Consider the following 21404-nt stretch of genomic DNA (forward strand, 5'->3'; position numbering starts at 1 on the left):
CTCACTTTGTTCTCTTTAAGAGTTCTTTTCTGTTGCTATTAGATCCTGTTTAAGAAGATCCCCCTGTGGCACACTGAGCAGCTTTTCTTCTATAGAACCTGGGCTTATATCTGTTAGAGTTTGAATATGTGATACAAAGGTCACACTAACAGTAGCACAAACACACAAATGATACAAAATACACATTACTATAGGACGTACATTCCCTCACTAGGGGAATCTTCCATTAACATTCCTTCACTAGGGGAATCTTCCATTATAATCCCTCTCTAGGGGAATCTTCTATTACCATTCCCTCACTAGGGGAATTTTCCATTACGCTCCCTCACTAGGGGAACTTTTTCATTGCACTCCCTCACTAGGGGAACCTTCCATTAAACCTTCTGTTATGAACACACAAGTAACACAAAATACACACTTTCTTGCACTTCACTGTTATGCCCTTTGTGATATTTACCTATTATCCCTTGCCCTTAAACTGCTCTGGCCAGAAACTCCTGCAAGTTTCTTACTTTCCCTGTTGTACCTATTCCCGGAGGCATACTTCTTCAGTTTACTTTCCCCACCATGCTGATTTTCTTTTTCCCCCTAAGGATGTTGCTTATTTTCCTCCCCATTCGGGCCATCATTTGTCACTGGCTCTTTGTGGTACCAAATCCACGGGTATTTGTCACCACCTGCAGCAACAATTTGCGTGGGTCTTTATGGGTGGTGGACTGGAAATGAACTACCTTTATTATCTTTCTTTATTGGGCTGCTTTCTCGCTTATTTGCTTGTTCCCTGGGCTATAGAGGAAGAAAGGCTTTTCTTAGGGAGAGAGAGAGAGAGAGACTTTGCATAGAAAAGAATCTTTGAGGGGAGAGAGACTGAGAGAAACATAGAGAAATAAAGGCTTCTACACTTATCAGAGATCTATTTCTTCTTAGGCTTCTGCAGCTTCTTCTTAAAGGTGCATCCTGCATCCAGTGAACTAAAGGTGCATGCTAGTAGTATGTGCTAAAGGTGCGTTGCTTCTCTCTGCTTGCCACTGCCCCTACTCGCTGCTTCTCTCTCTGCTTGCTGCTCTTCTCTGCTTGCTGCTGTCCTTACTGTCGTGCTCTGCCCTCTGCCTATGGCCTGCTTATAACACCTCCAGGAGGCGGAGAGTAGGGCCACGCCTCTTATGCAAAGATTAGGCAAGAAGCTAGATGTCCGAGCAGGCATGATTAGGAGTGCTGGAGAACACATGCGCATGCATTGTGTACATGGACGATAAATCACCTGAGTGTGCTTATGTCAATTAACTTCCTCACTGCCGATGTGATCAGGCACCATTCTAGCACCATCCGCATGACACAGCCCCCAACATTTCAGTTTTATTGATTTCAGCTCTGATTTTAATTATTTCCTGTCTTATACTATTTTCGATGTTGTTGTTTTCTTTTTCTAGGGTTTTGAGATGTAATGTTAGGTCATTTATTTGTTGACTTTTATTCTTTTACTGAATGTGCTCCATGCAATGAATTTTCTGATTAGTAAAGGTTTCATAGTGTCCCAGAATTTTTTATATGTTATACTGTTGTTCTCATTTATCTCTAAGAATTTTTTATCTCCTCCCTGATGTCTTCTGTTATCCATGCTTCATTCAGTAGCGTATTATTTATACTCCAGTTATTTCATTATATCATTGATTTCTAATTTCTTTTGATTATGATCTGATAGAATACAAGGTAGTATCTCTGTTATTTTGCATTTATTATGCTTTGTAGCATAACATATGGCCTGTTTTAGAAAAGGATCCATGTGCTGCTGAGAAGAAAGTGCTTTTGCTCATTGATGGATGGAATATTCCATATATGACTGCTAAGCCTAAATTATTGATTGTGTTGAGTTCTATGGTTTCTTTGGCCAATCTTTGGAAGATATATCAAGTGGTTAGACTGATGTGTTAAAGTCACCTAGTATTATTGTGCTGTGATCTATTTGGTTCCTGGAATTGAGAAGGATTTGTTGGACATACATTGATACTCCATTGCTTGGGGAATAAATATTTACGATTGTTATGTCTTGCAGGTTCATGTTTCCCTTAAGCAGTAAGAAATGTTCTTCTTTATCCCTCTGACTAACTTTGGCTTGAAGTCTGCCTTATGTGATACAAGGATAGACACGTTCACTTTTTTACTGATTCCATGTGCATGGTATGTTTTTCCCCATCCTTTTTCATCTTTTGTCTATGGATGTCTTTTTCTCTGATGTGAGTCTCTTGAAGGTGGCATATTATCAAGTCTTTTTTTTTTTAATCCAATCTTCCAGTCTATGTCTTTTGATTATTGAGTTTAGGTCATTAATATTCAGGGTTATTATTGAGATATGATTTGTATTCCTGGTCATTTTGGCTTATTTTTCATTTTGAACTCAACTTGATTTATCCTTTGATTAGCTTTTCCTTTAGGGTAGTTCCTCCCTTTGCTGACTTACATTGTTGTTCTTCATTTCCATCTCATGGAATATCTTGCTGAGAATGTTCTGAATGCATGCTTTGTATTCATAAATTCTTTTAACTTCTATCATGAATGATTTTATTCTGTCATCAAATATGAAGTTTAGTTTTTCTGGGTAAATGGTTCTTGGTTGGCAGCCACATTCCTTCAGACCTTGAAATATGTTGTTTCTGGGCCCTTCTAACTTTTAGGGTCTTGGCTGAACAATCTGCTGATATCTGTATTGGTTTTCCCCTATATGCAAACTGGTGCATTTCTCTTGCAGTCTTTTAAATTCTATCTTTATTTTGGATGTTAGGCATTTTCATTATTATGTCCCTTGGTATGAATCTGTTGTAATTTTGTACATTAGGTGTTCTGTAAGCCTCTCTTATATGATTTTTCCTTTCATTATTCAGATTTGTTAAATGTTCTGATATTATTTTAATGAATAGGTTGTTAATTCCTTTGGTTTGTATTTCGTGCCTTCCTCAATTCCAAAAATTGTTAAATTTGGGCTTTTCATGATATTCCATACTTCTTGGAGGTTCCATTCATGATTTCTTTGCATTGTCTCTGTTTGGGCAAATTTATTTTCAAGATTAAATATTTTGTCTTCATTGTCTGAGGTTTTTTCTTCCAAGTGATCTAGTCTGTTGGTGATGCTTTCTATTGAGGTTTTAGTTTGATTTATTGTTTTCTTCATTTTAAGGTTTTTTTCTTCTGAATCTCTTTTGTTGAAATGATCTTTTGCTTCATGCATTTGCTTTTTTAACTGTTTATTGGAGCCTGCATTTTCTCTCTTACCATCCCTTGCTTTGCAGATCATATTAATTATGTGCATTCTGAAATCCTTTTTCTGACATTTCTTCTACCATTCTATCTTTGGATTCTATTAATATAGCATCTTGGTTTGTTTGAGGCACTTTCTTCTTTGTTTCTTCATGTTGTTCAAGTACCTTCCCCCCTAGCACTTCAGATCTTAGGTATTGCAGATTCCCCCCTATAGGCTTATGGTGACCCTGCAATTTTCAATAACTCACCTGACAGTGAGCTTGTAGTTTCCAGCAGGTGTCTCAGGATGGGAGCTTCCCCATCTAAAGATGGTGGCTTATGCTTTGGGGATAATCCAAGTTGGCTGTACCAGTTTCCGAATGCATTGTAAATAGGTGCAGAGTCTGCATGTGGTGTGGGTGGGCAGGGTCCTGAAGAAGCTCTATCTTTTTAAATATTAGTTTTGCCCTCAAGTTAGAATTCATGTCCTAGACAATTGGGTCAATTGAAAGATTTGATATTGAAGCATTTAAGTATCTCATTGTCAGATTGAGGTCAATTTTGTTGAGGGAATGGATGTTAATAGTTAATGGTCAGGAAGGTTTTCTAAAGGTGAATGTGCAGTAGAATCACAGGGTTCCCCTTCTGGAATTCCTGACCTTGGGATAGTTAGTAATCTGTTTTAACAAGTACTTCAGGTATTGCTGGAATTGTCATTGGATTGGTGTTTGGAAACTACTGAGCCAAATCATGTAATAACGTGGTTTTCAAGTAAAATGTTTTCAAAAATATTGTTTTTAAAAAAGGTATATAAAGAGTATTTAAAGACTAGGGAATAATTTATAAACTCCTTTGTATTCACCACCGTGTTTGATGACACACTACACACAACTGAAACCTTTGTCCTTGTTTTCTGACCACTACTCTGAATTTGATGTTTATAATTTTGTGCATATTTTATACTGTTATGATGTATGTATATATCCATGACAACACAAACTATTATGTTGTATGCTTTAGAATGCTATATAATATTAGCATTTCCTTTTGCAACAAACTTATTACATTCATTCAACATTATATTTTTGTGATTCTAGATGATCCATTTTCCATTTGTCTAATTCTATGAAGAACCCTCTGAGTATTTATTGAAATTGCATTTATACCATCTGAGGAGGATTGACATAATTATGCTCTGGAGCATATTGTTATTTAATATTCTTTAAGTTTTCTTCACATCTTCTCATAGATGTATTTCTAGGTAGCCATTTTTATCATATCTTTGAAAGTTGTATTGTTACAGTTGTTCTATGCTAAGAAGGCAGTTGCTTTTATCCAAACAACCTTGCCATATTCTCCCTATTAGTTCAAATATAGAAGTTCTTTACTGCTTGTTATGCCAGATATGCTGGAATTTTTAAAAAAAAAAACACAAAGATTAACATAGGATCACATAGTCCTCTTTAGTTAGGAGTTAAAATGGAGCTAAGTGTTTGAGAGAATGAAAAGCAGGGTCTAAGTAAGATGTGCAAATATTTAGGTCAATGGTGTTTTGATTCCTATGGTGACTTTCCAGGTACAGAGGGAAGATTTTAGTCATGAATATGCAATGAAACTAAGACTCTCATGGATTAAGTGACCTGTGTGTCAGACATGTGGAAAAGAGAGCTGTTTTGACCTGAAAAGTGTTCTGAAGACAGGATCCACTACTGTACTAAAGTACTGTGTGTGTGCCCTACCCACTACCTGGTCCCAGCCTCAGTTTTCAGCGAGCACTACAGGAGGTCATTGCCTTCCTCCTGCTCATCACCCTTGGGTTCTTTGTGCTGTAGGATCCAGTTGCCCTTCTGCTCCCCAGTCTTGCTGGAGCTCTGCACAGTGTGTCCTGCCTTCCCTCCCAGCTTCCTTTCTTGCTATTCAAGTCTGTGTATTGTGTGTTCTGTGGGGACACCTGGTGCTCTTTTCCTCTACCTTCATACCTCTGTCCTCCCTTTCTGTTCAGCTCACTCTGTCCTTGGCATCTGACCTTAATGGATGTCAGTTACTTGGGCAGCCTCTTAATACCTTCTGTGTAGTCCAGATAGGTCATGCCTGTGTCACAGCAGCCTGGGTTTCCTCCTGGTGATTTTCACTTCTGGGATCACCCTTGGGCTTCTCTGTAAGACCATGATTAAAGCCTCATGGGGGTGGAGGCCATGAGAACATCTCTATTTTCAGTGACTTGCATTGTTCAATTGATGTTTACTGTAAAATAAAAATGCTGGTTCTGACTTGTCTGTATGGTCATTTGCCCATCTTTTTAGAGATGAATTTACTGTTCATATATATTGTCTTACCATCCACTGCCCTTATTTGATCATTTCAGTGCTGATGAAGATTACAAGTAAAACTGATACTGAGGTAATTTTGTTACTCTTAGTAATTTACATGGTATGATAAAATGTTTGATAAGGAGGAGGTGGGAAACTTACTAAAATAGGCATTTTGCAATTCTGCAAATGTCATTTCAACTTCTCTTTACCTAAAAGATTTGGGAGCCATGCACAAAACAGGTCTAGAGAAGTTTTGAGACTGAGGCTAAGATCTATTTAATTTGAACATATCAAGATTTTACTTTGTCATATTAGTCCCTGATGTAAAACTTGGAACAGATGTTTTTTTTACCCAGAGACTGCTCTAAAGTAGCCCCTGTACCTGGTGGTTAGAAGCCAGGCCAAATACACCCCTTCCTCTCCTGGAGCACACCTGGTTATTGTTTCTGTAAAACAGGAAAAAGGGAGTATGCAATTCTAATCTGTAAATGCATTACTCTACAATGAAATTACTTTAAAACCTATTTTGAACATGAATATAGCAATTTAAGCATAAGATACTTAGCTTATTAGTCTCTCAAACTTGTTTTCTGGAGAGTTCCCAGCAACTATTCAGAAAAAAACAACAGAAGTCTTGAGTATCTGGAAAGTTTAGAGTAGTAATTTTCAAATTGTGGTCTGCTACTGATGGCAGTATCATCATCTCAGAATGTGTTAAAGTGCAAATTTTTAAATAAATAAATATTAATTATAGATCTTTTTAGACAATGTGATGTGTGATATTTCCATACATGTGTACCTTGTGGAAAAATCAAGCCCTAATTAGCATGCCCATCATTTCCTATCATTGTCATTTTTTGTAGTGAGAATTAAAATCCACTTCATTATTGATTTTGAAATGTACATTATTAACTGTGGTTGCTATGCTGTGCAGGATATCACAGAACTGTTCTTCCTGTTAAGGAAACTGTCTTTTTCACTTGTCCCCTCTTCAGCCTTTGGTACCCTCCACTGCTTTCTCCCTCCTTACCTTCAACTTTCTAAGATTCCACAGGTGGATCATGCAGTACAGTCATGCTTTGCTGTGACTCTGATGTGCCCTTGCTGAGTGTCCAGGCAAGGTGTCAGACCCAGATGCCTGGGTGAGGTTGTCCAGTACTGAAAAGAGATACTGTAGAGTTGGTCATGCAGCATTTTGAATTTTGTGTTTGGAGACAAATATAAAATTGACTTGCTCTTTCCAGATTTTTCCTTCTGCCAGTATTCATTAAGATTAGTGTGCTGATGTTATAAAGCATCTTCAGGTGGGTAGGAAAGTGGGGGAGAAAGACAAACATGTTTTTTTAAATTTGTCTCAAATGCAAATTTTGCCATTGTTTTTTACATATTTTCGCCCTCAGTTTCTTTGACCAAAATTTTTTATATTGTTTTAAGCAATTGTAGTTTTTCCTCAACTTATGCCATTTATTTTGTTACAAATAAAATAGTGTAAAATAATCATGTGGGGAAACTGAGTTATGAAAACACTTTGCAGAGGCTTAGATTCATGACTGTTAGTAACAATGGTGGAGTGTGAGGAGTGGTGTGGTGGAAAGGCACCTCTTTGACCATCACTGACAAATACAGCTTTGGGAAAGTAGAAAATGTTAGGAATTTTGTTTACCATGTGTTTGGACACTTGGAGGACACAGAATGTTCCAGGAGCATCTGAAGACACTGATCCTACTGTGATGTGGCAAGTGACCATTCTCCTGGGCTTAAACTAGCTTTGGGGACCAAGGCTACTTATTAGTGGTTGAATTAAATGGAGGTTTTTCTTTTTATTTAACAAAGTAAATGCCAGTGGTGGTGAAGTCAATCATCTGACTGTTGTATTGAGAAGACCATTCTGTTGCTATCTGCTGCTACTAAATTACCTTAATGGAGACTTCCTAGCATTGGCCTTTTTTAATGTTTTCCACATGGTTCTTGACCATTGTCATTTGCACTTTGAATTTAATCAGCTGAAAACACTATACTAAGCCTGAGCTTAACATTCTGTAATTTCAGTTTTCATCTTTATAGTGACACTCTGGAATTGACTTCCAGGTGCCTTTCTTTTTAACATGATAGCTGCCAGCTGTTTAAAATTGCTCTATACCTGACAGTCTCCTCACCTGTTGACTAAATGCAGGTGTTGATTTTGATTCTTCAGTCACCCTGTAATTCATCACTTGGCAAATTTTATCTTGAAGACAAAGTCTTGAAATTATAGAAATGGAGAATAGATTGGTTGTTGGCCAGAGTAGGAGAAGGAAGTAGGTGTGGCTGAAATGGATGGGCTGAGGGAGGCCTTCCTTGTTTCAGTAGCACTATTCAGATTGTAGTGTAAAGGTGAACTGAATTTCTTCCTTCTCGAAATGGCATGTGAGTCTGGTTACTCAATTTAAAATGATGGTGTTACATGAAAAGGTAGCTAGTTCAACTCACAGCTCAGCCACCTGGGCTTTTCATTATGACAGGTTGTACCTTTATGTTGGTGCAAAGGCAGAACACATTCAGCAAAATTACTTCTAATTTTTGGTTTTGATATTTTACTTTGCTGGTGATGTGCAGTAGGATACATTCCTGGTGCTAGGCAGGGCATAGAGCCTCAGCTCCCGGTCAGCCACATGGTCATGTGGGAGACACTCTAAAACTCTGCAGGGTCTGTGTTGCTGAGCTAGGATTTTAGGTTAGGTTAGGTAGGATACTAAATGCATTTCCACACCAAAGGGTTGATGGGCTCTGTGTGCATTTGGAGGGTAGGGAGAAAATATTGAGTTTTCCATAAAGCTTGAGTACTGCCAGCTCAGGGTCTGATCATTGATATTGTAAATGAGATTGCAACCTGTGTTCATTACAACAATTTTGAAAATTTGGGATTAATTAGCATTAACTGTAAAAATTAAAATGAGGTATGTGTTTACATATATCACAATTTCTCTTTATTCAGACATTCATACCATACAGATGATGCTGCAGGAACTGTGCCTGCTTAAGAAAGCCTGGCATGTGTCTCCAGCAGTGTGCTTAGTTGAATAACAAAGGTGCACCTCACTTATAAGCCTGAGGGCACCTACAAAACTCTTCATTCTCACACAGCTGAACTTGTGTTCCAGCCTATATGGTGGTGTTTGTGTGTATATATTTTGCTGTACCAAGACTTTAAATCAGTTTATAGGTAGAGCTAGAAGGTAGGAAAGTGTTATTAATGAAGTTGACCAGGGAAAACAAATGGAAATAATAATTTTGACTAAGGAAAGTGGGAAGATTTGGGCTCCTTACAGTTAATGGGCTACTATAGATTCTTATGTGTACTTGACTCTCTGCATTGACTGCTGATTGAAAAATTTTGCAAACAATAGCTGTGCCTGCCCTGATGGTACACTATGTTTGGGATGCTGACTGACACTAAAGTCCCATATATTAAAGACTAGGTCCCCATGTCACTCTTCTTGGGAGGTGCTAGAGCCTTTAAGAGGTGGGCCTAGTGGGATGACTTCAGGTCATTCAGGTTATTCCCCTTCCATGCCCTTGGAGGACATCTGGTATGGCTTTCTCCTCACTCACTCTGACCCCTGGATCCTCAGGTGGGCTCTTTTCTTCCCTGCACTTCCACCTCAACAAAGGCCTGATGGGCCTACCAACCAGGGACTGTAACTCCAGAGGAAATCCATGGGCCAAAAAAACCCTTTCCTTTTGTAAGTTAATTGTCTCCCATATTTTGTTCATAGGTGTTCATAGGACTGAATCCACCAGCCAGCTAGCAAATACTAAAGATTAAAAATATGGCTAAAGAAAAAGAGAAATTTTGAAAATCACAAAAAAGCTCCATATTGATATCATATATATATATATATATATATATATATATATATATATATATACGTGTGTGTGTGACTGTGTACACACACACATATACATCCATACACACATGTCCTGTTTCAGTCTCATCATTGATACCTGTGTGTGTTTGTGTGTGTGTGTGTGTGTGTGCACGTGTGTGTGTCATGTATACTAATGCCTTCTTGAAACACCAAGTGACTGAAACAGGTCATATATGTAGACAGCCAGTTGTAGCAGTCAGTGATGTTTTTTCTGTGAACACTTGAAACTTTCCCCAGTGGACGGTGGTATAGTGGATTGATTTTTAATTTAAGATAGTCAAGTTAGTAAATGACTGGGGATAAATGCGTTTGGAATGTAAACCCTGTGACTATGAACTAGGAAAAAGAACAACTAATTTTAAAGTGAGGTATTAAGAGGCAGATGATGGGGCAGTCCTTGAGACCAGCTTGAAGGAGAGGTCCCTGGTCAAATCTGAGATGGTTTGATCAACAGAATAATTAAGGATAGAGTAGATCACTAGTAGCAACTGGAACAGGAATCCAAGGACCCTGCTGATGTAAATCAGTGGGGGAGTTTGTGTGTAGAGGGCTGATTGCCAGCTGTGAATATAGAATAAAGTTCTTAAAGAAATTCAGGACACTTGAGGCCAGTAAAAGGAGATATTTATTTTCCTTTAGTAGTAGGGTGTTTTGACACTCCATTCCTTTTTTTAAAGGGGATTCTTAAAATTTAAATTAACCAGTGATTCAGCTTTTCCTAAAAGGGAAGCCTCATTCTTCAAAGTTACCAGGTATGAGTGACCTCATGGCACTGATATAATAGTGCTCTAAGAAGTTGGAGATGATTCCAGAAAAGTCATCATCCTCATATGCCTGTTTCCCATAAGAGAGGAAGAGCCTCAAAGCAGAAAGAATTAGTATGAGGAAGGTGTCCCACACCCTCTCTTCCTTCCTAGGTCTGATCTGAGTCAGGCCAAGTTGGCAAAGCCTGGTTCGTTAGGTTAGTTAATCTCTCACCCAGGAACTAAGAATTGCACACAGAAAGTGCTTCAGCCTGTGTAGTCTGGGTGCTTCTTCTTTTCCTTCCCCACCATAGAAAACAGATATATTGCCAAAATGATAGGAGCAGCATGGGGTGATGGTCACCCAGGTGAGCTGCAGCATTACCCTTTAGGATTACAGCTGGAAGAGGTGTCTGGCCTGTTAGCCCAGTAGGCCTTGAATCCATGTGTCCTTCTCTAGCACACTTTTACTTCTTCCCAGGCTGGCAGCTCTTCCAGACCCATCTCTTTCCTGAATTTCATTCATCATTGCTAATATTAAGGATGACCATATTATTTATTGACCAAGCTGGGGCACTTTTGGGATTGACAGTGGTCCCCTATTACTAGTGAAACCAGATAACAGGTACAGAGTAGGACTGCTCCAGAAAAACATCCTATTTAAAAATGTCTTCAGATGGCACAAATCATTTCTATAATGATTCATGTATTTTGCAGCATCAGGGAGATAGGTACTTGTCATCATGGAACTTATTAAACTAGACTGGACTTTTTCCTTCAAAAGAGTGGCCTTAACTTTTATTTGTCCAGAAACATTCTGGAATTTATTCTGTTCATCTGTGATTTAAACAGACCACAAATAATATAGCAGTGCTGAGAACCTAGCACAAGGTCCTTGTCTTAGTCTCCTGGGTCTCCTGGAGACTCCTGATAAACACACATTTCCTTCCCCTGAAGCTTGGCCTGAACTTCCTGTGTGACATTAGGAGGAAGTCAGCCCTCTGAGCACCCCAGTCTGTGGCATGGTGTCCTGTGTTCAGTGTACTTTGGGCTGGTAGGTAATACTTGTGGTGGCTCCAACATCAGTGTGGCCCTTGTGGTACTTGGTCATCCCCTGAACACCAAGTCGGTACATTGTCTTCTCACTGCTAAATAGCTCTCCTGGTTTGTAGGGTATGGTTTTATATTTTAACTCTGACTTTTCTGAGAAATTCTTTGTTAGAATAGTATGTGACATTCAATCACGTTCATACTAGGGTGCCAACACCCACCCAACCCCACGCTGTAAAAATACCCAACTATGGAATGGGTAGGTATACCTTCATCCTAAAGTCAGCTTCATTTTTAAGGGTGAAACACTACAGCATCAAGACAAGTCAGGGAAATTTGCTTTTTACTCTTTCTTAACATTCTCCTCTCATGATTAGCCAATGCAATTACACAAGAGCAAACAGTGGAAAGGAAAAAAAATTAGCTGTCCAGTGACAGTGATGTGAATATATACCCGAACAACTCTATAAATGTCAAAGATAAAAGAAACTCAGCAACATAATCCAGGCAGAGAGTAGACTATAAAAGTAACATGAAAATGTCAGTAACCTTTGTATGTGTAATTACTAGTTACAACATATAATGGAGAAACATTTTGAAAAATAGCAGAATATATAAAATGCTTAGTGAATTTAACAAGGAGTGAACACATCCTGTGTGTGGCATGATGTACTGAATTGTTTAGTCCTCCAGAATCCATGCTGAAGTCCATATCCCAAGTGCCATGTAAGGTGACTCTTTCTAGAGATAGGGTCTTTAAGGAATATTAAGAAAAATTGAGGACATGAGGAGAAAGCTGTAATGCAATCTAGTCTCCTTATAAGATGGACGGTTAGGACACACAGAGAAATACTAGGAAAAAGGGCCTTTGTGTATACGCTGAGAATATGCCCATCAGTAAGCCAAGCAGAGAGACCTCAGGTGAGACCATCATGCCAACACCTTCATCTTAGGCTTTCAGTCTCCAGAACAGTGAGAAAATAAGTTTGTTGTTGAAGATTCCAGACTGTGGTGTTTTTGTGACAGCAGCCTTAGCAAACTAATAGAGATGGTACCTATAGAACACAAAAGGCACAGCAGTAGACTCCAACAGACCTTCCTCGGTCTTGAATAGACCTTTACTATCCTCAAGATGTTGATGTTTACCGCCAAATTATGAACATGATGTGATCCCAGTAAAAGTATACAATGACCTTATTTTCAGGAAGTATACAAGGTGATAATGAAAGTGATGTGAAAAAATCAGCATACAAATAAATCACTGGCTGGAACCATGAGAGAGCCACCCCTGTCAGAGACCAGAACTGCTTTAATTGAGATAGTGGTACTGGGTGCAGACAAAAAATGAAGCAGAAGGAAGTGTCTTTAGATGGACCCAAACATGTGGAGATTATGAGAAATGTGGTGTCTCCAATTAGTACAACAAAGATGAACCCTTGATAAATGGTGTTGGCTAATGATTTATAAAAAGGTAAAATTAGATTCTTCATAAATAAAACCAAACTCCATACACACCAGAAAATAAATAAATGCCTGAAGCTTTATGTGTACTGAAGAATGCGTAGATGGATTCCTCCCTGAAGTATGGGTATACATGACTATGTATGATGCAGATGTCCACATGCAATGCAGTGTCCATATGTGGCTAGCAAAAATTAACATTGGCATATAAGAAAAGTCAAGAGACCTGTGACAGGCATATGAAATTCCTAGAACATATGATACTAGCTAATATGGCACTCTCTAGTGCATGGATACATGTTTTTAAATGAAGGGTAAAAAAATCAAAACAGGCAAAAAAGTATAAGGAGACACTTGACAGAAGATATTAACACACTCAAATACATGAATAGATGATAATTATTTACAATAGGAAAAGTAAATTAAAATTGCTCCTTGAAAACATTTTTCACTCACTAGATTTTCAAAAACATCCAAAGGTTGACAAAGTCTCTGAAGAATGGTGGGGAAGGGTGCTCATGCATTACTGGTGGCAGTGGGATGTGACAGCCCCTGTAAGGGGTGCTCAGCAGTCACAGCACATGTGCATTTACCCTTCACCCAGCACCCGTATCTTGGGAATGCAGCAGCATGTACATATGCACAGTCAGTGCAGCCATACAGGTAATGGTAAGATAACATGAACTACTTCAACACCAGGACATGGACAGCTTCAGTCAACTGATGTTGCTGATTTCAGAAACAAATGAGTAAGAGCTCTATAACATGAAGTCATTACTAGGGTGTAGAAGAAGTTAAGTGCAGAATAAAGAATAGGCTACCTTTCTTTGTTATTATTAAAGAGGAAATAAAAAATCAAACATTTATCTGCTCCATCTACTCCCAGAAGAAACACAGGAAAGAAAAACCTGAAAAAAATGTTGACAATCCTATGAGGAGGTTAGAATGGAGGACTGAGTAAGATACAGGCTAGCAAATATATTATTTTGACTTTCAGAATTGTGTTAACATTGTTTGTATTTGAAAACTAAAATTGAATCTATATTGTAGAGTAAAACTCCTAAAACAGCAAAAAACATATTCAAATAAATAAACTTATCAAAAGAAGAGGAAGAATATTCAATTTAATAAAATAACACTGGGAGTGGGGGAGTACACTGTGAATGAATTGTATGTATTAAAACAATTAAGAAAATAAGCCCTAAGTTCATCTTTGGGTTATTTAAAAGATAGTATAAATATAATGGGGGCAGGATTGGGGATGTAGCTCAGTTGGTAGAGTGTTTGCCTCACAAACATAAGGCCCTGGGTTCAATCCCCAGCACTGCCAAAAATAAAAAAAAATAAATAGTATAAATATAATGGATATGAAAACTTTTCAAGTATATTTTAGAATTGAGGAAGATGTCCCTCAATGACATTGGTGGTCCTGGGTCTTGCAAATGAAGTATGTCTGCTGATATGAACTAAGGAAGGACAAATAAAATCCCCATGTGGTTGAATTGGACTTGGAGCTAACAGGATAAACTTGGGATTTATAAGAAACACCCCCCTAGAATATGTGTGCCTTCAATAAACCTACAGAACACAGAGCCCAGATTTTGGTTTCTAAATCTCATTCCTAACTGAAAGGGACTGGGAATTCCAGAGCTAGAGAGATGACAAGAGTTAAGTGTGGAATATCTTGTTCCAGAAAGGAAATAAACACTCAAAAAGTTATGGCACATTAAAAGTTCATAGGAACCTTCTCAAGTGGGCCCCTGATGGCCAACTCTCAGACCAAATGAACATCAAAATAGATAAGAACAGTGATAGTATAGCCCATTTACTAAGAATCCATGACTCCATATGGATGATTGACTGTCATAAGTGGGCAGATAAATGTAGGAGAAGGGAAAGTGCTTATGTTAGAATTCTGACAAGGGATAACAGAATTAAAATATCACTGTTTTGCCATCTTTGTATCAAAAATTGATTCAAGCAAAAATGGATGCTTCACATGGGGTAAAGTTTGATGAGAAATGGTATTCACATAGTTTTAAGGTAATTTCCACTGATTTTTATTAATTACAAAAGGAGGAATTGTAACTCTAGAAAGTGGATGAGTTGGACAACATGTTAACCAAGTGGAGATATTAACAGTATTGGTCACATGCAGAGGCAGTGGACTTCAGGAGGTTGATCCTCAGGAGAGAGGAATGTCACCTCCCTTCAGGCAAAAACCTGAGAGTTTAGTCATCAGGAAATACAGCGGAAACCCAAATGGAGAGACAGTCTATAAAACAACTCAAATGTCAGCAGAATCAAGTTGAAAATAGCTATTTTCTTAACCTTACATGTGGAAGTTCAATTTTATTTCTTTTTTTAGAAATGGAGGGAATCTGGGCTACCTGCTCTGAGATGATTCAGGAGGAGAGTGGATGTGCCTGTGCATGTGAATGGGGAGAGGGGAGGTGGGTAGAGTAGCTGATGTTAGAAATTGTTGAGGATCCAAAGGAATCTATAAGAGTTCTTTACACCATTCCTGTGACTTTTCTGTTAATTTGAAATTATTTCAAAACAAGTTAAATAAAGGAACCATCCTAGTAGCTTCATTATAATTACTCCAAACTGGAAACAATTAATTGGCAGAAGATAACATTGTATCATCAAATAAATTGCAATACATACATGTGAGAAAATGGAACATAACCTTAGATGGATCTCATGGGCAAAGAAGACAGTGGAGGGTTGTGTGTTCTGTTTATGTGAAGATCCGTGCATCTCACTATAGATATCTAGTAATTCAGTATTCAGAGTTTATTAAAAGGTGCCTCCACCAACAATGACAAAATCATCTAAAAATCAGAGGTGAGGACATGGGAGTGGAGTTCAGTGGCCAAGCATGTGCTTATCATGTCCAAGGCCCTGGGTCCATTCCTCAGCACCACACCAAAAGAAAACAGGTGAGGAGAAAAGTTACTTTCCTTGTCAAGTTCATCTGCAGCATGCTGCTTTGCTGTCCTTGGTGGCTCACTTCAAAATCTTCAAAAGCTGATTGAGCTCATCTATGGCTGAGCAGATCACCACACATCAGGTTACTGCAGGGGCAGAAATACATTCTCCTTTGCTGTGGCAAAGGTTAATTCTTCATGCCTGGCTGCCCTGCTGTAGAGAAAATTGGAGTCTTGTTTAAGAGTGCTTTCAAAAAGTGAAATCAGGGCAAGGAGTAAACAAATTGCATGAGAAACTTAGTGGTCTGGCAGTGCCCCCATTCAAGAACAGATAAGCTCTCAGCCTGAGAACAAAACAAAAAAACTTAAAGACATTTCTGCTCTCAAGGCCTGCCTCCTGGCCAGATCCAGGTCTGAAGACCAAACGTACTGATGACACTGAGCCCAGTGGCTCCAGACAATAACTTTTTATGTTTACTCCACTGTATTTAAGAGGGATGAGAAGAACTCAAAGGTGACAAGACTGCTTTCTTTGGTTATGTATGTTGCAAAATGCCCATGATGTCTCTCCTGAGTTTGTATGCTACCTGGGATGGTTATCCTTTTGTATATACTTTGTATGTCTTAATAAATACTATCTTTTTCTATATGGCTTGTGGTGGTACATTCAGTGGATCGACCCATATAAATTATAAGTCTGTGCACAGCAATTGGAATATGTTCCCAGACACCTGCCTTCAGGCAGTAGGAACAGGAAGTTCTCAAAGACTCCTGAGCAAAACAAGAGCTGCTAAAATAGCCTGCCAGTGGATATCCTCTGAAAGGTAGAGGAGATGGAGATTGACTCAGGTTTCCACCTGTTTCTGCATTTGTGGAAGGTGGTTTAGGGGTTTAGGGTGATTTGGAGTGAAAATTGTAACAAACTGTAGCTAGATGATAATTTAATTTAAAGTCATTGGATTTTTTACATCTTGTAAGGTTTCTATTGGCATTTCAGAACCCTTTATCAGTAATTTTTTGGACAAGATATAATAGTTTGCGCTTCAGGTGATATTGAAAGCTAGAAGGATAAAAGAATCAGTTTCTTAATGGCTTGGTTTGGGCAGATTCCATCATAGTGCTGAAAAAAACTAAAGCAATATGCTCAAAAGCTTTATTTTTGTAGGGCCAGTTAATAGGGAATTCAACAAATCTGCTACAGCATTATATAGGAACATAAGATACAGCATGAGAAATTTAATACTTAATATTTTTCAGCTCATAAATATGTGATAATCTAAGTATTAAGAGCTTATTTTCCCCCAAAACAAAATAAATCATGAGATTTCCTGGAAACTCCTCAGAAGTAAACCTGATTCCTAATGCCACAAAATATTATTTCTTTAAGGAAATGCATTGAGTTTTAACTACTAACAATAATAGATTTTAAATCTTATCTCTTCACTCCTGCAGTTTGAAAATTGGTTTTTCTCCTCTCCACTGAGGCTACAAGAGCAGGAGGGCTTCAAAGGCCTTTCCCCTTGGAGAAGCCATCTGGGGACCCTGGTGGGAAACTTGGGGTGGAGCCTGGTCAGGGCTCTGTAACTGACCATTTCCCCACCCTTCCCTTCTAGAATGGCTATATTGATGGTGTCTTTGCCTGGAGGTTTCTAGAATTTGATAAGCATGCTGATTTTCAGCTAGTCATGTTCCTAGTGTTATATGGAACTTTTAGGAGGGAGAGTACTTGCCCTTTCTTCTCTCAGGTGCCTGCAATTTGGGCCTTAATGTCTTGAGTTTTTAGTTAGCAGAATATAGTTTTCATCCAGTGTCCTCCTTGGTCTATCAGGGGGTGCCAAGGAATGTTGGTAAATTCACTAAGCACCTCAGAAAAGAGGTGTTCATGGAGGGCTGCCACTGGGACAGGACAGTGTGAGTTCTGCCCCACAGAGCATCACCCCTGTGTGATCAATGTCTCCACCAGCCTCTGGATGTTTTCTTGCTCACTATGTCTACTTCCTCAGCTTTATTTACTCTGCTTTACATTTTAAAGCAAATTTATGTGTCATTTAAAACATTCATGGTGAATAATGCATATCATTAAATAAACACTAAAATCTTATCAGCTGGGCTGTGAAGTGGACTTAACAGTGGTGACATTCTTAATTGTGCTTGATTTTTTTTTTAGTGGGTGGAAAAATTAGGAATGAGAATCTTAACAATTTTTAACCTAAAAGAAAGTATTTTGTAAAATTTCCTTGGGCATTTTGTCCATTCTGCAGATCTCAGGCATGTCATCTGTGTGTCTAAAGAGACTGTATTTGTTCCTAAGTATAAAATGGATTTTCATTTGAATGGTGCTTTTGAGTTGGCAGGAGGGATGGGTTCAGATCATTTTTTGTCACTTACAGATAATGTTACAGCTTTCTAGTGAGGGACTCATCGATCTTTGCTATTCTCAACTTTATTTCTCTTATTTTCCTCTCCATTTCCAGTTCTTCCTCCAGTGCTGGTTCTGAGACACAGTGAATACAGTCCTCAGCACAGCCTCCTAGTTCAGTTCTGGAACTTGGAACAGGAGGAGCTTCACATGCCACTCAAAGCCACCTTTCCAGATTCTTTCCAGCAGACTACCAGCCACCCATTCCTGCATTCTCCCAACAGCATTTACCCAGATTCTCCTGGAAGCAGCAGCAGCACCTATCACTCTCCAACCACCTCAGACCCAGGTGGCCTTTATCAAATGCCAGGTAGGATGGAGTGGCCCCAGGGAGATGGGCCACCTGGCAGAGAAGAGGCTTCACCCAGCATCTGGGTCCAAGCTTGAGTGCTTCCTGTGCCACTCACAGAGGAAGGAGGCTCCAACCAAGGAAGCAAATGTCTTGCTTCATTTGTCAGGAACAGATGCTGAAATAAACTGTTTTTCACTTGTTTGAAAATAAATTTGGAAACAGCTGCATCCTTCTGTGAGTGGCATTATTATACTCTTTGTTATTGGTTTTAAAAAAAAGAAATAGTGCATTACACATATTGCCATTACAAAAAGCAGCCTTGATTAACTTCACGTTTCAGACATGGAAAAACCCTTTTGCCAGTTCCCCCACAGAGAGATATTCCCTAAGGGATCACACCCCACCATTTAATTAAATTCATTTAAGTGGTGATGTAATCCCAAGAAACATACTTTAGCAACAAAGGAACTTCAGTGGAAGTGCAGGAACCATCTGCTTCTTTAACTTAGCACAGGCAAAAAACAATTATTTTCCTCTTAGACAATAACTGATGGTGTAATGGTTATCAAAATAAATGATAAATTAGGACATTGTATTTTTCAAATTATAAATTAATAAATAAGAATCTCAGAAAACAAAGAGTACCAAATTTCTTGCCAGAAGACCTTGAGGAGAATCAAAGATGGACTTGAAGTTCATTAACATTTTGGAAAGGGAAAAGAGGTAAACATGTTTTTTGGGCCACTTAGAGTGTTTTTAAGTAAATTTAAATTCAGCATCAGTCCTGGACCTTTAAAAATTGAAAAGTGAACCAGTGGGTGGCACACATCCAGAATTCCAGCTACTTGGGTGTCTGAGAGAGGAGAATCACAATTTCAAAGACAGCCTCTACAACTTAGCAAAATAAAAAGATCTGGGGATGTAGCTTCATGGCAAAGTGTCCCTACTTTCAATCCCCAGTACTGAATAAAAAGGAAAGTGTTTCATACTTTATATTGCTTCCATTTTATGTAGTTTTTACTCCCCTATTTTTAATATATATAAATAAATATATATTTGTTTTTATATATAAATTAAATACAATTTGTATAAATACATATAAAGTTTTATTATATATATACATATATATTTATTTTAGTTGTAGGTGGACACAGTACAATCATTTTATTTTTATGTGGTGCTGAGGATGGAACCCAGGACTTCATGTGTGCAAGACAAGTGCTTTACCACTGAGCCACAACCCCAGGCCTTGTTACTCCCCTATTTTGTAAGCCTGTTTATTTTGTATTGTGGTTTTTCAATCCAAAATTGTTGGGATGAAGGTGGTATATTAGTTTAAAGATCAAAGTATTATCATCTGGTGATTCCCTGTCCACATAACTCCCTTGAAAACATGTTGGACTTGGTGCGCAGGTTGGTGGTAAGGAGATACATTTCAGTGCACTTTAGAGCAGTGGCAACTGGGTTGAACCTGAAAGAAAAACCTGAAGATTATTGACTGAGTTTATACTTTGTCCTTGGCTGTCAGGGATAAGACACAGACCAAGTAGAGGAAAAACAGGAAAAAGAAAGAAAGAATCCTAGACCACCAGCTGTAATGAGCTTCTCCCTCTTAGCCATGCTGATGCTGTAGGGGGCCAATGAAATTGTCCCCAACTTTACAATGGAAATCCATGGGATTTAGGCTCAGAAGAGGCTGCCTTGATTCCTGACTTGAGGTAAAACAGTCAGCCATAGAGCTACAGGGAAGAAGCTAAATGTAAAGCAGAAGGAGAAATGGGGAAAGGCATCCAGATGCAACCCCTGTAACCCTGTCTTGGGACACTGAGTCACTGCTTTTCAGCCACTGGATGGTGGAAGCATTGGGCTGATTGAGCTGGAGCATCACTTAGCATCCCTGAGAACCCCTGGAGGAGAGGTGATGGTTATTCCTATTAAACAGTTGCCCAAGGACTTTTCCCAGCATGTGAGATTCCCTCAGATCTAAGTTTGTTCCCAAGGCTCTGTCATGGTGCTAGGTGGTGGGCTCCCCAGAGCCAGTGACCACAAAGTGCTGTTGGTGGGAAGCCATAGTGCCCTTTATTTTAAAGTAAGGAAACACCAGACTTGGACTAGTATTGTAGTTTCAGAAATCACATTGTTGCCCTGGTTTGCCAGCTAGTGGTGAGCTCTTCAGGAGAGTACATATGTAGATTCTGAAACAGAAGATTTTAGAATTAAAACTGTGATAAACTGATTTATTTTCAATTATTGTTTTAGGCATTTTAAAACTAGTGCTTATTTAAATAGTAGGGAGAAGTTAACAGGTTGCTCAAAGTGATGGAAAATTAACATTTTTAAATCCTTAGACTTTAATGATAGTTGTCTGGCAAATTCCTAAAAGCCCTTAGGTTTAATGCAAAAGATTCTCAAACCTCCCTTCTTAATCATTTCCTTGTAGCTTTCAGATTTTTTCCATCCAGTAGTTGAAACTGAAATGCACAGGTCCTCTTCAGGGGGACAGTATGGGAGTGGGATGAAGTGCCATTATAATTGTTTTTTAAAATGGCGTGGTCCAAGCCACCTTGTGACTCTGCTCACCTGGATGTGTTTCTACAGAAATTTAGAAAAAGCTGCCAGTAGTAATGCCATGTTGTGAACTTTAAGGACACTGAAGTCACTAAGGTTCTCAGAAATGGCTGCAGCAGATATTAGTAATGGAAAGCATGTTCCATAAGACTTTTAATTATTAAGACTTCTGGGGGTTGGGGCTGTGACTCAGTGGCAGAATGCTTGCCTAGCATGTGAGAGGTACTAGGTTTGATCCTTGACACCACATAAAAATACATTAAGTAAAGGTATCATTTTCACCTACAACTAAAAAAAAATTTAAAAAGACTTCTGTATAATTAATGCTAAAAACGTGGGTGAAACTTCCAAATGTTAACAAGAAACTACATATAATGTTGAATCACATATGATAAATGAAGGAAGAAATTAAGGAATGTATGAATGAATGAATCAATGAATGATGTGGTCCTGGATGGGCTGACAACTCCTGTTATAGGTATGT

The 21404-nt window shown here is 38.6% G+C and overlaps 2 non-coding genes and 1 pseudogene across 2 annotated transcripts; all 3 read left to right on the forward strand.

Annotated features, from left to right (window-relative positions):
• Window positions 1-21404, forward strand: part of LOC124975266 (mothers against decapentaplegic homolog 1-like) — a 56268-nt pseudogene that overhangs the window by 14784 nt on the left and 20080 nt on the right.
• Window positions 13966-14038, forward strand: Trnav-cac (transfer RNA valine (anticodon CAC)). The gene has a single exon. It is a non-coding gene; the product is annotated as a tRNA-Val (tRNA).
• LOC124975269 (small nucleolar RNA SNORA33) lies at window positions 20909-21038 on the forward strand. Its single transcript, XR_007106881.1, has one exon. It is a non-coding gene; the product is annotated as a small nucleolar RNA SNORA33 (small nucleolar RNA).

This window comes from Sciurus carolinensis, unplaced genomic scaffold (genome assembly GCF_902686445.1).
Source record: "Sciurus carolinensis unplaced genomic scaffold, mSciCar1.2, whole genome shotgun sequence".
NCBI lineage: Eukaryota > Metazoa > Chordata > Mammalia > Rodentia > Sciuridae > Sciurus > Sciurus carolinensis.